The sequence below is a fragment of the Odocoileus virginianus genome, chromosome 4, assembly GCF_023699985.2.
Source record: "Odocoileus virginianus isolate 20LAN1187 ecotype Illinois chromosome 4, Ovbor_1.2, whole genome shotgun sequence".
Taxonomy (NCBI): domain Eukaryota; kingdom Metazoa; phylum Chordata; class Mammalia; order Artiodactyla; family Cervidae; genus Odocoileus; species Odocoileus virginianus.
Window position 1 is genome coordinate 21,220,150 of NC_069677.1, and position 15,864 is coordinate 21,236,013.

At 40.3% G+C, this 15,864-nt stretch overlaps 1 protein-coding gene across 8 annotated transcripts in view; it reads right to left on the reverse strand.

Moving 5' to 3' along the window:
• The window catches only part of LPP (LIM domain containing preferred translocation partner in lipoma), a 719,231-nt gene that overhangs the window by 629,272 nt on the left and 74,095 nt on the right, over positions 1–15,864 (reverse strand). For 2 of the 8 annotated variants that reach the window (XM_070466253.1, XM_070466254.1), the window contains exon 1: positions 12,861–13,201. The exons of the other annotated variants lie outside the window; for them this stretch is intronic. The gene's annotated coding sequence lies outside the window, so the exon portion shown is untranslated. Of the gene's footprint in view, positions 1–12,860; positions 13,202–15,864 lie in introns of those variants that run through there. 8 annotated transcript variants of the gene reach the window in all.

Consider the following 15,864-nt stretch of genomic DNA (forward strand, 5'->3'; position numbering starts at 1 on the left):
ACAGAGAAAACAACAGTGGTTTCCAGGATGAGTCCCAAGCTGAAACTGCAGAAGTGCAGAGCTCCTGAGCCCGGACATTTCCTTCTCAACTAGCTGTTTCTAGTTAAGGTGTCTAATATCCAGGTTTAATACAGGAGTTCTTTGGGAGCTCAGAATTCTGAGCTATTAATGTGCTTTATTTTCAACATTATGTTGGTGCTCATTTTGAATACACGAGTAATTAATTTTCACTGTAGAAAATTTGGAAAACACAGGAAAGTACAAGGAACAATTCTATGTGCCTATTCCTGGGTGACAAGCAGCAATGATTAAATCATTTATGTAATAATGATTCATGATTAAGCTTTACACCTCTACAGAAGCCAGGAAGTTATACACAAAATTCTTTGCAAATATGTTTATCTGATTGCCAGGACTAAGAAGAAAGAAACTGCCTCTTAAAACATACACTGCTGGAAGGAGAACCAAACCAGAAACACTGTAGAAAGGTCAATGAGAGTGGACCGGACAATTTCAAGCTCAGAAATATCAAATGAACACGTAGGATACTCCAGGCACTGTAGGTGTCTGCACCACAGTAATGAATGATGCCTTCACAGACTTTAACTTCTTCTGAAGCTAAATTCTTCAATTTAGGAGGAAGCAATAAAACCAAAAAGTCATGGAAAATCCTGGTACCATATGATATAACATTGCAGCCCTAATACACTTGATTGACTGTGTACATCTAAGTATTAAGCTATTAATAGGAGTAAAGTATTGGAAGGAGGGGGGCAGATATTTGTTCCTGGTTTAAAGTAACTTGACAAATTCATACTAATAGCTCTGAGAAGCAGTACTGCAAAGAAATGTGCCTAAATCTGCATAAGCTGGCATTTCTCAAATGTTTGACCACAAAAATACCCCTTTTCATGGAATACCTATCCACAGATCAAAAAAGGCTGACATTTAGCATAACTCAGTTTGCAAAGAGCCCATTAATGGCTGTGGCATCAATATTAAATTCTCATCAGATGAGTTCTTTTGAAAAAGATGGGAGAGTTTATTATGTGTTCTATAAAAATTAGCAAAAAACCTTTTAAATCTGATTCTTGAAGGTATGAAATTTATTTATTTGGATTTTTTCCTTCTCTAAAATCGAGGAAAATGAGACTTTGGTATATTTCCCAGCTTGCCGGAGAATTATGGAACTGTAAACTCAACCCCCCAAAACCCCAAGACCTCTGGGGATCCCTTCTCCCCCCATGTGGCTACGGGCTACAAGCAGAGGTGTCCCTGAAACATGGGCAGTTGGCAGAGGACGGCACAGTGAGCAGTCAGCGTGTGGCCAGTGCTACAGACAATAGACACAGAGGCACAGGTGTTCACAAGAGTGTGCAGCCAACTTCTCATAATCTATTTCAGGGAGGACAAGTAGCTGCAGATCACCGAGAAGGAGAGAGCACAGATAAAGCCTAAACCCTCTTCTGTTCTAAACATCGTTTCTGTTAAAGACATTAGTCAATTTGACAAGAAAAATGGATGAGAGAAGTTGACATAAAAAATCAAGCATTCTGTATTGAAAGTGAGAAGATTTAGGTTCTAATCTTGTCTCAACCTTCAGCCAGAATCTCTAAATTTTCCTCCAATCACCCTCTTCCTCATCATTCCCTCTCCTTCATATCTAGTCATGGTATAAGTTAAAAAGTACTATCAATCTCAAATCACAGAGACAAAGAATTGTTTAATTAAATGGTACTGGTATGCTAGATAGTCATTTGGATAAAGATAAAATTAGAGCCATTCATCACATCATATATAAGAATAAACTGCACATGAATCAGACATCTAAATGTGAAAAGAGAAACTATACGGGAACTGGAACATAACACGAGTAGACATGGTGTCAGGAACACTTTCTAACTACGATCAGAGAACAGAAGCAATTTTTACAAAAGATTGTTAAATTTGTCTATATAAATGTAAGTCTTTTTTCATGACAAAAAAGACAAACACTGTAAACAGAGTCAAACAACAAATTGGGAGAAAATATTTATAATATATTTCATAAATTAAGGGTTAATTTACAGAGATTTCTTGCAGAAAAGAAAGACCAAAATTCAAATTTTAAAAATGGGCAAATGATATGAACAGATAATTCATAAAAAATGGAATTTATAAAATTAAGAAACGTGGTCTTTAAACATATGAAAAGATATTCAGCTTCACTCATAATAAGACATATGCAAATTTAAACTAAACTGAGATATCATTTATCACCCATCACATTGGCAGCAATTCAAAAGCTTGACAATACACTCTGTGGTTGAGGATGCTGGTGGGACACCACCAGGGAGAGGACCACGGCACTGCCTACATAACAAGACATCTGCCCTTGACCCGGCATTCCCACTTCTAAGAAAGTAGCCTGAAGATAAGCCTCCAATGTTATGAAAATAAATGTGCATAATATTATTCACTGCAGGAAACTGTTCTACCACCCAAGCATAGAAGATCAGTTGTATAAAAGAGATAGAGAGACAGGGAGAGATACGAGGCAGGAAAGAAAGGCATAAAGATGGGTAAAACCAGGAAGGAAAGAGAGAGAAGGGGGGGAAGAGAGACAGAAGGGCAGACAGAAGAAAAGAAAGAAGTTCTAAAGAAAGGAGGGAGGAAGAGAGAAAGAAAGAAGAAAAAGATTTTTAAAAAGCAAAGTACCTAAGAGCATGTGTGTGTGTGTGTGCATATTACCTTTTGTGTAAAAAAGAAAAAGAAATACGAGAGACACAAGAAAGATACTAAGGAAACAATGAGGCTGGCTGGGTAAGAGAGTAAAAGAAATATTGGACGATACTTTCTTGTTTAGTTTTGACAACTGAAGCATGTTATTATTTTACATATTCAAAAAATTAAATTCAATCAACAAGACAAGGGTGAGAAGGAAGGAAACTGAAACCCAAAGTTTGAAACAACTGAATCCAAACACGTTTCAAATGAACAACATGACTCTGAGGGGTTGGGGGAAAGGATCATAAAGAGAAAAGAACTAATCCAGGTAACTCCTAAATACAGTATTTGACAGTATACGCTCAGTCCTGGACAGGGTTAAAGTTAGGGCAGAGGATCAAAAAGAAACTCTGAACTCTTTTTAGCAGGTTTGTGTTGTGTCATGATGACGGTAAAAATAAAATCACTATTATTACTTGTATATACATATATGCAGAGTACATCATGAGAAACGCTGGGCTGAAAGAAGCACAAGCTGGAATCAAGATTACCGGGAGAAATATCAATAACCTCAGATAGGCAGATGACACCACCCTTATGGCAGAAAGTGAAGAGGAACTAAAAAGCCTCTTGATGAAAGTGAAAGAGGAGAGTGAAAAAGTTGGCTTAAAACTCAACATTCAGAAAACTAAGATCATGGCATCTGGTCCCATCACCTCATGGGAAATAGATGGGGAGACAGTGGAAACAGTGGCTGACTTTATTTTGGGGGGCTCTAAAATCACTGCAAATGGTGATTGCAGCCATGAAATTAAAAGATACTTACTCCTTGGAAGGAAGGTTATGACCAACCTAGATAGCATATTAAAAAGCAGAGACATTACTTTGCCAACAAAGATCCGTCTAGTCAAGGCTATAGTTTTTCCAGTGGTCATGTATGGATGTGAGAGTTGGACTGTGAAGAAAGCTGAGCGCCGAAAAATTTATGCTTTTGAGCTGTGGTGTTGGAGAAGACTCTTGAGAGTCCTTTGGACTGCAAGGAAATCCAACCAGTCCATCCTAGCGGAGATCAGTCCTGGGTGTTCATTGGAAGGACTGATGCTGAAGCTGAAACTCCAATACTTTGGCCCCCTCATGCGAAGAGTTGACTCATTGGAAAAGACCCTGATGCTGGGAGGGATTGGGGGCAGGAGGAGAAGGGGACGACAGAGGATGAGATGGCTGGATGGCATCACCAACTCCATGGACATGAGTTTGAGTAAACTCCAGGAGTTGGTGATGGACAGGGAGGCCTAGCATGCTGCAATTCATGGGGTCACAAAGAGTCGGACACAACTGAGCGACTGAACTGAACTGAACTGATGTGGATAGACATCCATATAGCACAGGTACATATATATTTAAGTGCTTTATATATATACACATGTGCCTATATGCTTTTATGTGTAATATTTCCCAGCTATGGCTACTGAATGTGCTTTAGGACCCAAAGCACCACAGTACTCATAAGAACATGCAACACTCAAATATTGGCCCCAACACCATTCTCCACTGAAAAGAACCAAGACAGAGAGAAGAAACAGTTGATTTTAGAGCTCAGACAGAGAAGATACAAGATCAAACTAGAATATCCTTTTATCCTAGCAGGTAAATAAGTGCTGACAGCAAAGATGGGGACATATCACAAGGACACAGGAGTCAGCTTACAGGGACAATTTAATCATCACAACAGTTACATACTACTCTGAACTATATATGATTTAAACAGATATACGGAGTCCATATCTATTGAAACAGACAGAAAGAGAAGGAAAGGAGTCTAATTTAGAATAGAATGCAGAATGTTGCATAATAAACATGAAAGAATCACTAGTGATGGAAAAGCATCACTGCAAACATAATAGTAAAGACTGGTTTCAACGAGAATTTTGAGAAAATTTTTGATGAGGAACAAAGTATCTCCTCATGGATTACTTAATAATTGCAAAGCAAAAATGGTAACTATATAGTGGAGAAACTGAACAACACATTGACCAGGTGCTCAAAAACACCATCAGGAGCCTCCTGAGGAGGACAGAGCATCAACTACACAGTCTTCTAGAAGCTGATGCATAACTGAATTTTAACACAAAGAAACAGAGGACAAACCCAACACGAGGGACATTATATTTCTCAAAAGGGAGGCATTGTATTCTTCAAAAATGTCAATGGCATAAGAGAAGAAAGGCTATGGAAATGTTCCAGATTAGAAGGGATTAAAGAATCATGACAACTAAGTAAACGCACTACCTGATTCTAGGCTGGATTCTCTACTAGAGGAGAAAAATGCTGTCAAGTATATAGCTGGCAAATTAACAAAACAGGAAGACAAAACAGTAGATTGAAATATTACATCAGGGTTATATGCACTGAAATAGATAACTATAATGTGAATATGAAGAGATGGTCCTTATTATTAGGAAATAGACACTGTACTTAGTCATAGGAGGCCATGATGTATCATGACATATGCAACCTCCTCTCAAGCACTGTAAAAAAAAATACTATAAAAAATAAATATGTAAATGCATGTGTGTGTGTATATATATATACGTGTGTGTGTGTGTGTATATGTACACACACATAAGAAGATGGGGTAAAATGCAAATAGCATGAAATGTTAACAATACATGAAACTGATAAAAGCATATAGTTATTGTACCATTTGACTCAACAATTCCACTCCTGGATATATTACTGAAGAAAACAAAAACACTAGCTCAAAAAGTTCCATGCACTCCAGTGTTCATAATAGCATTATTTACAATAGGTAAGGTATGGAAGTAACCTAAGATGAATGGATCAAGAAGATGTGGTACTTGTATACAATACAATACTACTCAGTCATAAAAAATAAACGAAATTTTGCCATTTGAAACAACATGGATGAACCTGGAGGGTATAATGCTTAGTGTAATGAATCAGAGAGGAAATATGTACTGTATGACATCACTTATATGTGGAATCTAAACAATAAAACATACTAGTGAAAATAACAAAACAGAAACAGGCACAGATAGATATAGAGAACAAACTAACAGTTACCAGTGAGAGGGAGAAGTAGAAAGGGCAAGATACAGATAGGAGATTAAGAGGCACAAACTACTATGTGTAAAATAAATAAGCTACATGAATACAGTGTACAGTACAGGGAATATAGCCAATATTTTAAATAACTATAAATTAAGTATAACCTTTAAAAACTGTGGATCACTATGTTGTACACTTGTAACTTACACAATATTGTACAACTATACCTCAATAAGAAATAATTTTTTAAAAATTTAAAAGCACATGGGTGTTGTTTTGACTATTTGTTTTATGTTCGAAATTATTTACAATAAAAAATTAAATAAAAATAACCACGGAGAAAGAGAAGGGGCGGGGGGAATGTAGCAATTAAAAAGTAGCTCTCTGTGACAACCTAGAGAGGCAGAATGGGGTGGGAGGCAGGGGGAAGGCTGAAGAGGGAGGAGACATATGTATGCTTATGGCTGATTCATGTTGATACATGGCAGAAACCAACACAATATTGCAAAGCAATAATCCTCCAATTAAAAATAAATAATATTTTTAAAGTTGCTCTATTTTCTAACAGGATTTGAAAATAATTAGTAAATTAAGCCCAAACTACCTCATTCCATGTAATATTTATGTGTCCATATGTTTCACAGATACATAAAGAATGCTGCATATTTTAATTTCTTAACATGGAAAATTATCCTATAATTTCTTCTTCTAAAACTCCTGGAGTAAATAATCCCTAACCCGTCCAAGGCCACAGTGTCTATGTAACCAGAGCTATAATTACAAGATTTGTAGGTCAATTCAAGCCTCTGAAGTTCCAGTTCACCACATTTGCAATCTGAGTACTATTTTCCTTCTAGAAAGAGCAAGTTTAGAGTTGGAAGATGAGCTATATCTAACATGATAATAGCTAGCATCAATTTTTTAAAATCTATCAGCACTGGCCTTTGAAGTTAACTATCACCAAATGCACAAGCTTGGGGTTGGTGGGGGACAAGAAGCACTCTTTTGGTCAAAATATAGATTAACCCACATGTGCTACCTTCCACTACACACCTGAACTTTCCAACAGGAGGAAAAAATAGTGAATCAGGCCTTGAAGTTTCCTTCCTTGATAAGTTTCAGAGGGGGTAAAAAAAAAGATACAAAGGTTAGACATTATGAGGTCAAGAACCATCAAACATAGAACTTGATGTTTAAACAGAAACAGGTAAGATATCTGGGAAGGCAATAGAACTCTCAGCTCTTTGATTCCAAAACAGCCTCAGCAGACAGGAAAAAAAAAAAAAGTATATATATGTGTGTGTGTGTGTATATATATATATATATATATAATTAAAAATTATACTGCAGCTGAATACTAGGTATTGTTCCTTTCCAAAAGCATTAAAATATAAAGGTCAGTTAGCTTAAATGGTATTTTATTGAACACACTTTAAAAAGACCTTGAACAATTAAAGCAATGAAATATATTCCTTGCTATCATTTAAAACGTTCTCAGAAGCATAAAAGAAGGCACATACCACAAAAAATGTTAACCCCTTCTCTCCCTTTATTTCAAGGCCTCACAGAACTTATAAGCCTTTTCAGTAGAGTTTCTCCAGTGGTTTCATGTAGTTTGGGTGAAATTCTTGGTTATCTAGCGGTTTCACTTGGGTGTCAGGGTCGCGATCACCCAGAAATACAGTCCATGAAGAGGGGTTATTACCAGGATACCACCAAAGACACAGGTCAAAGATCAAGACTACATCAATGGGTCTCCCAGGAGCTCTAAAATAAGACCAAAGCTCACACACTCTAATTCAGGTGAGCAACTTAGGAACAGGGCATCTTTTTCTTAATTCCTCCAGAGATTTTAATAGGGCAGGTGGGCTTACAAACCACTGGACTGGAAGACTGCAAACTCCTCTGCAGCTCCTAAGCTCTAGGAAAAGCTTTAACCGTCTCCTTCCTGCCTTATAGGATCCTCAGACAGACGGACCCTGACAGATTCTATTATTTCTCTCCCTGGTTCAGTTTCCGTAAAAATAAAATGGTGAAAATGACAAGCCATTTCCACCAGGCTAGAAGGGGAAAAGATGATTGATTTTAAGGTGTTTTGCATAAATGAGTATCAGTTTTTATCAATTTCCTTACATAATATGTAAAAAGGTTCCTTAACTTTTCAAAGGCATTGCTCTCCCACAAAACAGTCTATAAACTGTCTAAGCCTCTAAAAATATCCTCCACTGTTTTGTTTTGTTTTTCCCCCCTCAAGTCCCTGGAAACTAGTACCTCGGGCAGGGTACTTTATCACAGGATCATAGATCAGTGTCTTTCTAGAAGTTCCCTGGAAAGCCCTCCGCTTTCACACAGAAAAGAGGTCATTACCCCATTTCACAGATAGGTCAAGTGAAGCTCAGAAAGATCAAGTGACTTGAGTTTAGTCACACTGAGGTCCCCACACTCCACACTGACATGCCTCTCTGATTTCTGAAGGTCAGAAAGTCAAGCCCTTACATATAGGATGACTATAGTTCCTATTCTAGCTCATCCAGGTGACAAGATGACCAGAGTCCCCTCACCATGCCTTGTTCACTAAGCTCTAGCAAAGTAAGCTGAGACTCAAAACCTCTCATCTGAGGTCATAAAATGAAAGAAAAGCCTCAGATGTCAATAAATTGTTGTTTGCTGTAACTTGATGGATTAGTCAGGCTTTCCAGGTGGTGCTAGTGGTAAAGAACTTGCTCATCAATGCAGGAGACCCAAGGGACTAGGGTTTGATCCCTGGGTCAGGAAGATGCCCGGGAGATGGGCACGGCAATCCACTCCAGTATTCTTGCCTGGAGAACCCCACGGACAGAGGAGCCTAGCGGGCTGCAGTCCATGAGGTCGCAAAGATTCAGACATGACTGAAGCAACTTTTCATGCATGCATGCATGCAATAGATTAGTAACTTTGAGCAAGATATTCAGTGCAAGAGGGAAAGAAGACCCCATAGTTACATTTCAGAATATGAGTATGGGATATGAGAAAGGGCAGAGAATGTTAATCACAAGCAAATTAGTGCAAGGAAATGCAGGGTGTTTGCCTCCTAGAGGCACCTGTAAGTTACTGAGGCCGATGATTACATGCATTTATGGGTCATCATTCCACTTAAAGTTCAGAAAAATGAATAGATGCTTTGAAATATCTGTTCCCAAAACTCTTGGGTACCATGAATTTTACATAAATGGGGGGGAAAAAAAGTCATGGAGATCTTGTGAATCTCATTTTAGAGAGCAAAAAATGACAAGGGATAAAGAAATGTACTCAGATGACTAAACGATTAAGAAGCAGATATAACAACACACAAGGGGTACTCTCAGTCATTTCTCCTTTAGAAAATTCTCACATCACAGAACAATATTCTATGGTATTGGCCAACAAATGAAAAATTCTGAATATATATTTATACAATTACAGTCAAGAAATGGAAATCTTTCTGTTTCCCTAACACACCATGATTTGATTTTTTTTTAATTAAACAGGGCACAGGCAGAAGCAGAGTTGTTTTAACCTATAAAAAACGTGAGGGTTGGAGAAGGAAACAAGCTTTACTATTTGATTATCAAATTTATTTTGCCATCTTCATTGTATGGGAGGCATTAGCACACAGGCTGCATCCTAACAGGAGGTGAAAGGCTCGGTGGTCCAAGACCTCATTCTCGTGGCCCACTTTTTTGTCAGCTCAAGAGTGACAAGAAACAAGAGTGCAAGGATCCTACCAAAAGGATACATTAATAAACTGTGCATTGCAAAGACAGATAATAAGAAATTCAGAAATGAAGGAAGAGAGAAAGAAACCATTTCACAACACTTTGTCCACAAGTTTCTCGAAAAGCTTCTCCAGACCCTGCCTTCTGCAATCCCAACCCATGTCCTCTGAGGTTTAAACTGCCCCCAAAGCACAGTTTTTCTAGAAGCCTCCAACAGCAAAGGTAGGAGAGGATTGCCAATTTCTTGTGAATCCTGAAGATTTCCTTTATGAGTCATGGGAAACTGAAATAACTCGGGGGGCGGGGATGACTTTTTTGAAAGAAACACAGTTTTAAATCAGTTCCCACTAATTTGTTCTGCCGTGTGGTATAAGTCTTGAACACAGGAAAAATTAAGTTTCTAGAGTTGATGCAAAAATGGGAGTTTTTGTTAGGTTCTGTCAATTGTCACCGTGGCATTTCTTTTTAGGATTTTTTCTTACTGCCATTTTTTTGTTAAATTAATTATAGTTTGATCAATGTAGGAGCTATTTTGAATCCATGGGGCTTTCCTTACCAGATTGTTTTGGCATTTTAAAGTCACTCACATTCAGAGCCTAAACAATATGGCAAGTGTCTCTTTTTCTCTCTCCTTTATACTCAAATTCTAAACAAAGGAACCATCTGTTCTCTCTCCAGAAACATCAGTCCTTGTTTTCATTTTCCTGTTAATAATAATGCTTCAAACTTATAGCACGTCTTTTTCCAACTTGCTTATTAAAGCATTTTGTAGATATTGCCTCACTTATCTTCAACATCACCCCACTCCTGATTAACTGGAGGGTAACGGGAAACGTTTGCCAGTTTTTAGCTAGGTAAGTGATTACTGGGTGTTTGGTGAGTTCTATAGAAATGACCACGGGTGAGCCTCAGAAAGAACGTGGCCACCACCTAGCTGACTCTGACTCTTCCACGTGTAAAAGGGAGACCCAGAAAGGAGAAGTCACTCTGATCTATTTGTGTACTTGAACCCATACCGCCCCCCTCCCGCCGCCTCCACGGCAAGCAGCCAAGGTGAGAACCGTGTCTTACACATTTTTGTGTCTCAGGTACCTGATGTGTAAAAAGTGCTCGTTTGAATATTTCTTGAATAAATGAAAATTTTGAGGGTAGTTCCACAGGTGGTTGCGGCAGAGCCGGGGTCAGAGCTCAGCTCACCCATCCTCTTACTCAATGCTGTTAAAAATACAACCAAACAGACCCAAATGCAAAATAAATCAGAGACAGTACCCAACGGGTGGGTGGGGTACGTAAGATGCCTGCGTCTAGACTCAAGAAGCTGGTTGAACGAAATCAGTAAGCATCACAGAGTCTGGCCAGTGGCCGTGCTCAAACATAACCCACGTGAAGGCTGACTCCCCAGACACTCTGCCTTCCTTCTGTGCTCCGAGCAGTTGGGGATGTGGATGTAGCCCTTAGACATGACCCAACTGGAAGAAATGATGTGTCTTAATGCCAAAGGACGGCATGTCTCTATAACACCCTTGAGCCCAATAAGAGAGCACCCTCCACCCTGAGATTTCCCCACATCACTCAGTGTAACCCGAGAGTGCTCAGTCTGGGAATCATGAAAGCCACCAGCCCAGAATTTTCCAACGAGCAGAGAGGTCACTGAAATCAAAACCTTTTTTCCGTGTACCTCACTGGAAATCTGCGACTCATTTGGCACATTTTTCTTCTTTTCAGAACGCCCCATTCCCCACTGCTACTCCTTGAAGCTAAAGGGAAAATAAATTGTTTCTAGAAAAGCAAGTTAAGTGTGGGATTCTGTCATCCGAATGCCTTCTACACTAGTAATTCTAACAAAGTCAGCAACTCCCTGAAGAGTCTTCAAAAATAGATTGTCTGTGTAGACGAGAAAGCTAGACGTCCAAGGAGAGAAGGAAAAAGAAGAAACAAAAGAAATCATATAGCCGAAGAGAATTCAAGTATATTATAACGTGGTCTCACATTAAATGAATTCATTTCAGACATGAACAGGAAACAAATCAGTGACAAAATGCAAACAAATCTGCATACAGGAGCCTTCAAACAATTAGGATTTGTTTGAAGGGGGAGGTGGGTGGGCACAGTGGTGCGGAGGGGAGAGAAAGACACAGGAATAAGGATGGAGTCACTTCAACTCCCAACACGCTGTGTCTGACACGGACACAGAGGCTGCGGGCGGTGTCTGGGATAGTCCAGCACATGGTGGGAAGCATTTATATCAAGCCGTGCGGTATCAGCAGGGGAATAAGACAGCCAGGACTTCAGGGCAGACGGCTGCAGAGAGGGCCCCTGCACAGAGCAGACACAGCAGGCTGAATGCATTCGTATACCGACAGTCCTTCCCTCCCTCACCACGCTTGGCTTCTGGACGCCTTCGGGGTCAAGGCTGTCCCCAGAACCATTTATCATTCCTGCAGCCACTACCCATGGACGCACTCTCAGTACATTCCTGACAAGTTTGCCCTTTTCATACATATGGACATTTCTGCTCTTAGGCTACCTCCAAAAATATCACCTTGGACTTTGCATACATCCCCGGTAATCCAGCATCTTAACGTTTAACATTCAAAAGTGAAAAGAATAAAGGATCCACCAAATGCTATTTAACTAGCCTTCATCTCCAAACCTAAGTTTTTCAGGGGATCATTTGGAAGCTGGCCATTGGGGAAGTCAGTTAAGCATTCATTTGATGTCTGGTTAGGTGTCTGTCATGTTGGCAAGAACAGAGAAGACCTGAGCATGCCGCTCTCACAGACCTTGACAATCATCTCCTGCCAAAATCACATCTGAGAAAAGAACCCCCAAGGCAGCAGATGCTTCCTCTCACATGAGCAGCACTCCTGGCTAACCAATAAATACAATTTGATAGTGGTGATCGGTACTTTTTCAAATAAAAGTTTCTCTCAAAGGATGTTGCTGGCTTGATACTCTAACAACTCAGTTCAAGTTGGATAATTGGGAGCAAGGCTCTCAGTCACGCTGGATATCAGTCTCTCTTTTCCTACAAAATAAAGCAGCCCAATCCAGTAAGCTGCAGACTTCCTCTGTCTCACAAATCCTGTGCCTCGGTGCCTCCTGCCAAGCGGTCTACGCTCTCCCTCTTAGTTTGTTCATCGCCTCTCTCTCTCTCACATACACACATGCTCACCCCAAGATCCCTCTTATCCTGTCCACAATCTTGTTATTTAGGCAAACTACGAGCAGTTCCTCACAATCCCCATCACTGCTTTCCTGCTTAAGATCTGACACCAAAAGGATTTTTTAGCTAGTTTATAAGAGACACAAACATAGGGCACATGGACCCCATTTACACACAGACCTCACCTTGAGATGAGATCCTCAGGGGGGCTCCAGCAGTCTCTTCATCCCCCGGCCACAGAGGCAGCCACCTGCCGGGACTCCAGCTGTTCAAATCCGATCTCTACCCCTTACTCTCTGACACCTTAAACAAGTTGTTTTACCTCTCTGGGCCTCAGTTTCTCTAACTGTAAAGTGAGGCATTTGGGATATAATGAACGCCAAAGTCTCTATCAATTCTGACGTCCTTCCTTAGAGCTCTGAAATTTCATTAGCCATCAAAGCAAACACCCTTCAAAGCCCTGTCTCTGGTATTGGTGTTGACCTAGAGCTCCCAGGTAAATGGAGATGACTCTTTGCATGATCTTGCACAATAAGTAATAATAGCGCATCAATAGGAGCAAATACTTCTAATTTGTGTTTGTTTGTTTATTTCCAAGCTAAAGAAGTTTCAGGCACCACCTGCCAATGGCCTTTGGAGTCTCCATGATGCCTTTTTTATTTTTTTTTAACAATGGGTCAGAAGTTCAGAAACTAAAAAGGTGAAAGTGGAAACCACACAGAAATAATATGAAGCCTGAAAAACTGAAAAAATGATTAAGGATAAATAACACCACATCCCTCTTTAAAAAAAAAATTAATAATGAGAGTAAGCAGGGGCACTATAAAGTAAAAATAAAATCGAACACAGAAAAGACTGATTTGCCTAGGATTCCTCTCAGCCATGTAATCAGCACGAATAGCAAAGACCGTATAATACTCATGTTTCTATTTGTTGCCCTCAACTGACATGGTTGGTCGTTTGTTTTGTTTTAAATAAAATGGGGAAGCAACAAATATATTAAATCCATCTGCAGAAAACCCATATTTGCATGTGGAAAACAAATAAGTGGGTGCCTGAATGGGTGATTAGGCATGCAATTGCCCATCTGCACCCGGGGCCCCAGCCTCCCTGCAGGTGCGCCTGAAGCAGGAGCAGAGACTCGGAAAGCAGGTCCTCCACCATGGAGAGCGACAGACAGGAGGGAAACCGTGCCCTCCGCAAATGGACTTGTTCTGAGCTGGCCCCCCAACCCCCGCCCCATACAGTCCCCGTTCTCCAGTCACTGTCCCTATATCTTACAGTTGAAAACCAGAAATAAGTTTTGCCATCCTTTGCTTAGATTTCTGTGGATTCTTTAAACCACAAAGGCAATCTTTTTTTCTGAGCATCTTCGATATGTTCTTAATAAATATTTGTTGCTTCATCTATCTTTATGAGAATGGGTGACCCCCTCTCCTGTACTCTTCACCTGAGTCATTCTACTCCAGTCACACTGGCCTCACTTTTCAGCCTTAGGGCCTTGGCAACTGCTTTCTTTCAGCTTGAAACACTCTTCCCCTTCTGGTCTCCAGCTTACTAACTCATAGCCTTCAGGCCTTGCTCCTGTGCACTCGTATCAGTAAGACCTTCTTAGATCAATGAATTTAAATCTGTGTCAAGGCCACCCTCTGTGCCCTTAAGCTGCCTTATTTTCCTTCTGAAAACAGATCTAAATATTATCTATTTACTCATTGATGGTTGTCTGGTTCCATCAAACAGGTTTGTCTGATTTGGTTCACAGTTCAATTCCCTGCACCTGGAATAGTCTAGTGCATAGTAGGTGCTAAACACCCAGTTGTTATGTTAATGAGTCATCACAATAATCTGCAAACCACTACACTGGGTGCCATGAGTCCTCTTACGGAAAAAGACAAGATTTATGCTCTTAGGAAGCTTCTACAACCGAGTGGAGAAGGAAGACTGGAAATCTGTTTATATAGCAGAGCAAAGTGACATGAATGCTCCACTGAAGGTATAAACAAAGCACTCAGATAATACAGAAAAAGCAAGCTCTTGACACTGGAGGGGGAGTGGGCGGGGAACAGACTGAAGGAGGCCAACAGAACTAAATTCTCTGGAACTATCTTAAAAGGAAGCACAGAAATCATCCTCAAAAATACATTCAGCACAAACAACTACCAAGACATCTTCAGTTAGCCTCCTTTCCTTCATCAATAATGCTAAGTGAAACAAAAGATTGCCCAAGATAAGTCAGCATTTCTGTGTGCCAAGACCATGGAGAAAAGAAGAATCACTTTCCTCCATAAAGCCTTCATTTCAAAATGGAAATTATTTAATTTGCACAAAATGCACACAAAACATCTCTTCAGAAAATTCCAGGACGACCTTAAAGGGTATCCAGTCTAACAATATCTAATTTCCCCTGAGAGGACCCATTGGTATCAGCCTCTATCTAAATACCCTCAGAGATAGGGAACCCATAATCCCAGAAATGGACAATGCCACTGCAGTCTGCTGTTAATACTAAAACACACTCCCTCACACTGTCTTTCTGTTACTTCCACCCAATGTTCCCAGAACCTTCTGGGGTCACAAAGAGGGAGTTTGTGTTCCCTTCTGGGTCACAGTCCCCCCCACCCTGCTCCTTCCTCCTCCACCCCTTTCTCTTTTCTCCACACTAACTACTTCCAGTTCCTTTTTTCATCCCTCAAAGGCTCTGATTTCTGGTGCTATCAACCATCTTAAACTGCACCCTTCCCTTCCCTCCATCTCTCACTGTTCCAGGACCTCCTTTTCTATTTTTGGAGCTGATCTACTGCTCAAGCAATTTAGCATTCTTTGGAGAGCTGAGCATTTTGTCTGGGGTTGGGGAGATGGGCACAGGGGATTCAAAAGAACATGGGAAGTAACTCTGTGAGCCCACCCAGGAAGACCCTGGCAGAGTAACTAACTTTCCCACCTTGACCTTGAAGTGCCATCTCTGACATAAAGTAGAAAGCTGAAGCATCTTCTGACCTCACCCCACCCCAAGGACATTCAGAATCCGGGGAGTCTTGTGCCTCTGGTAAACCATGGCCCCTCTAGTCCTGTTGGTCCCAGCAGGCCAGCCTGCACTGGAATATGTAGTTTTTAGCCATCTCTACACCTGAGAACTGGATTGCCTGTGTGACCTTGGCGAGACACTTAAAGTCAACAAATCAAAGCATC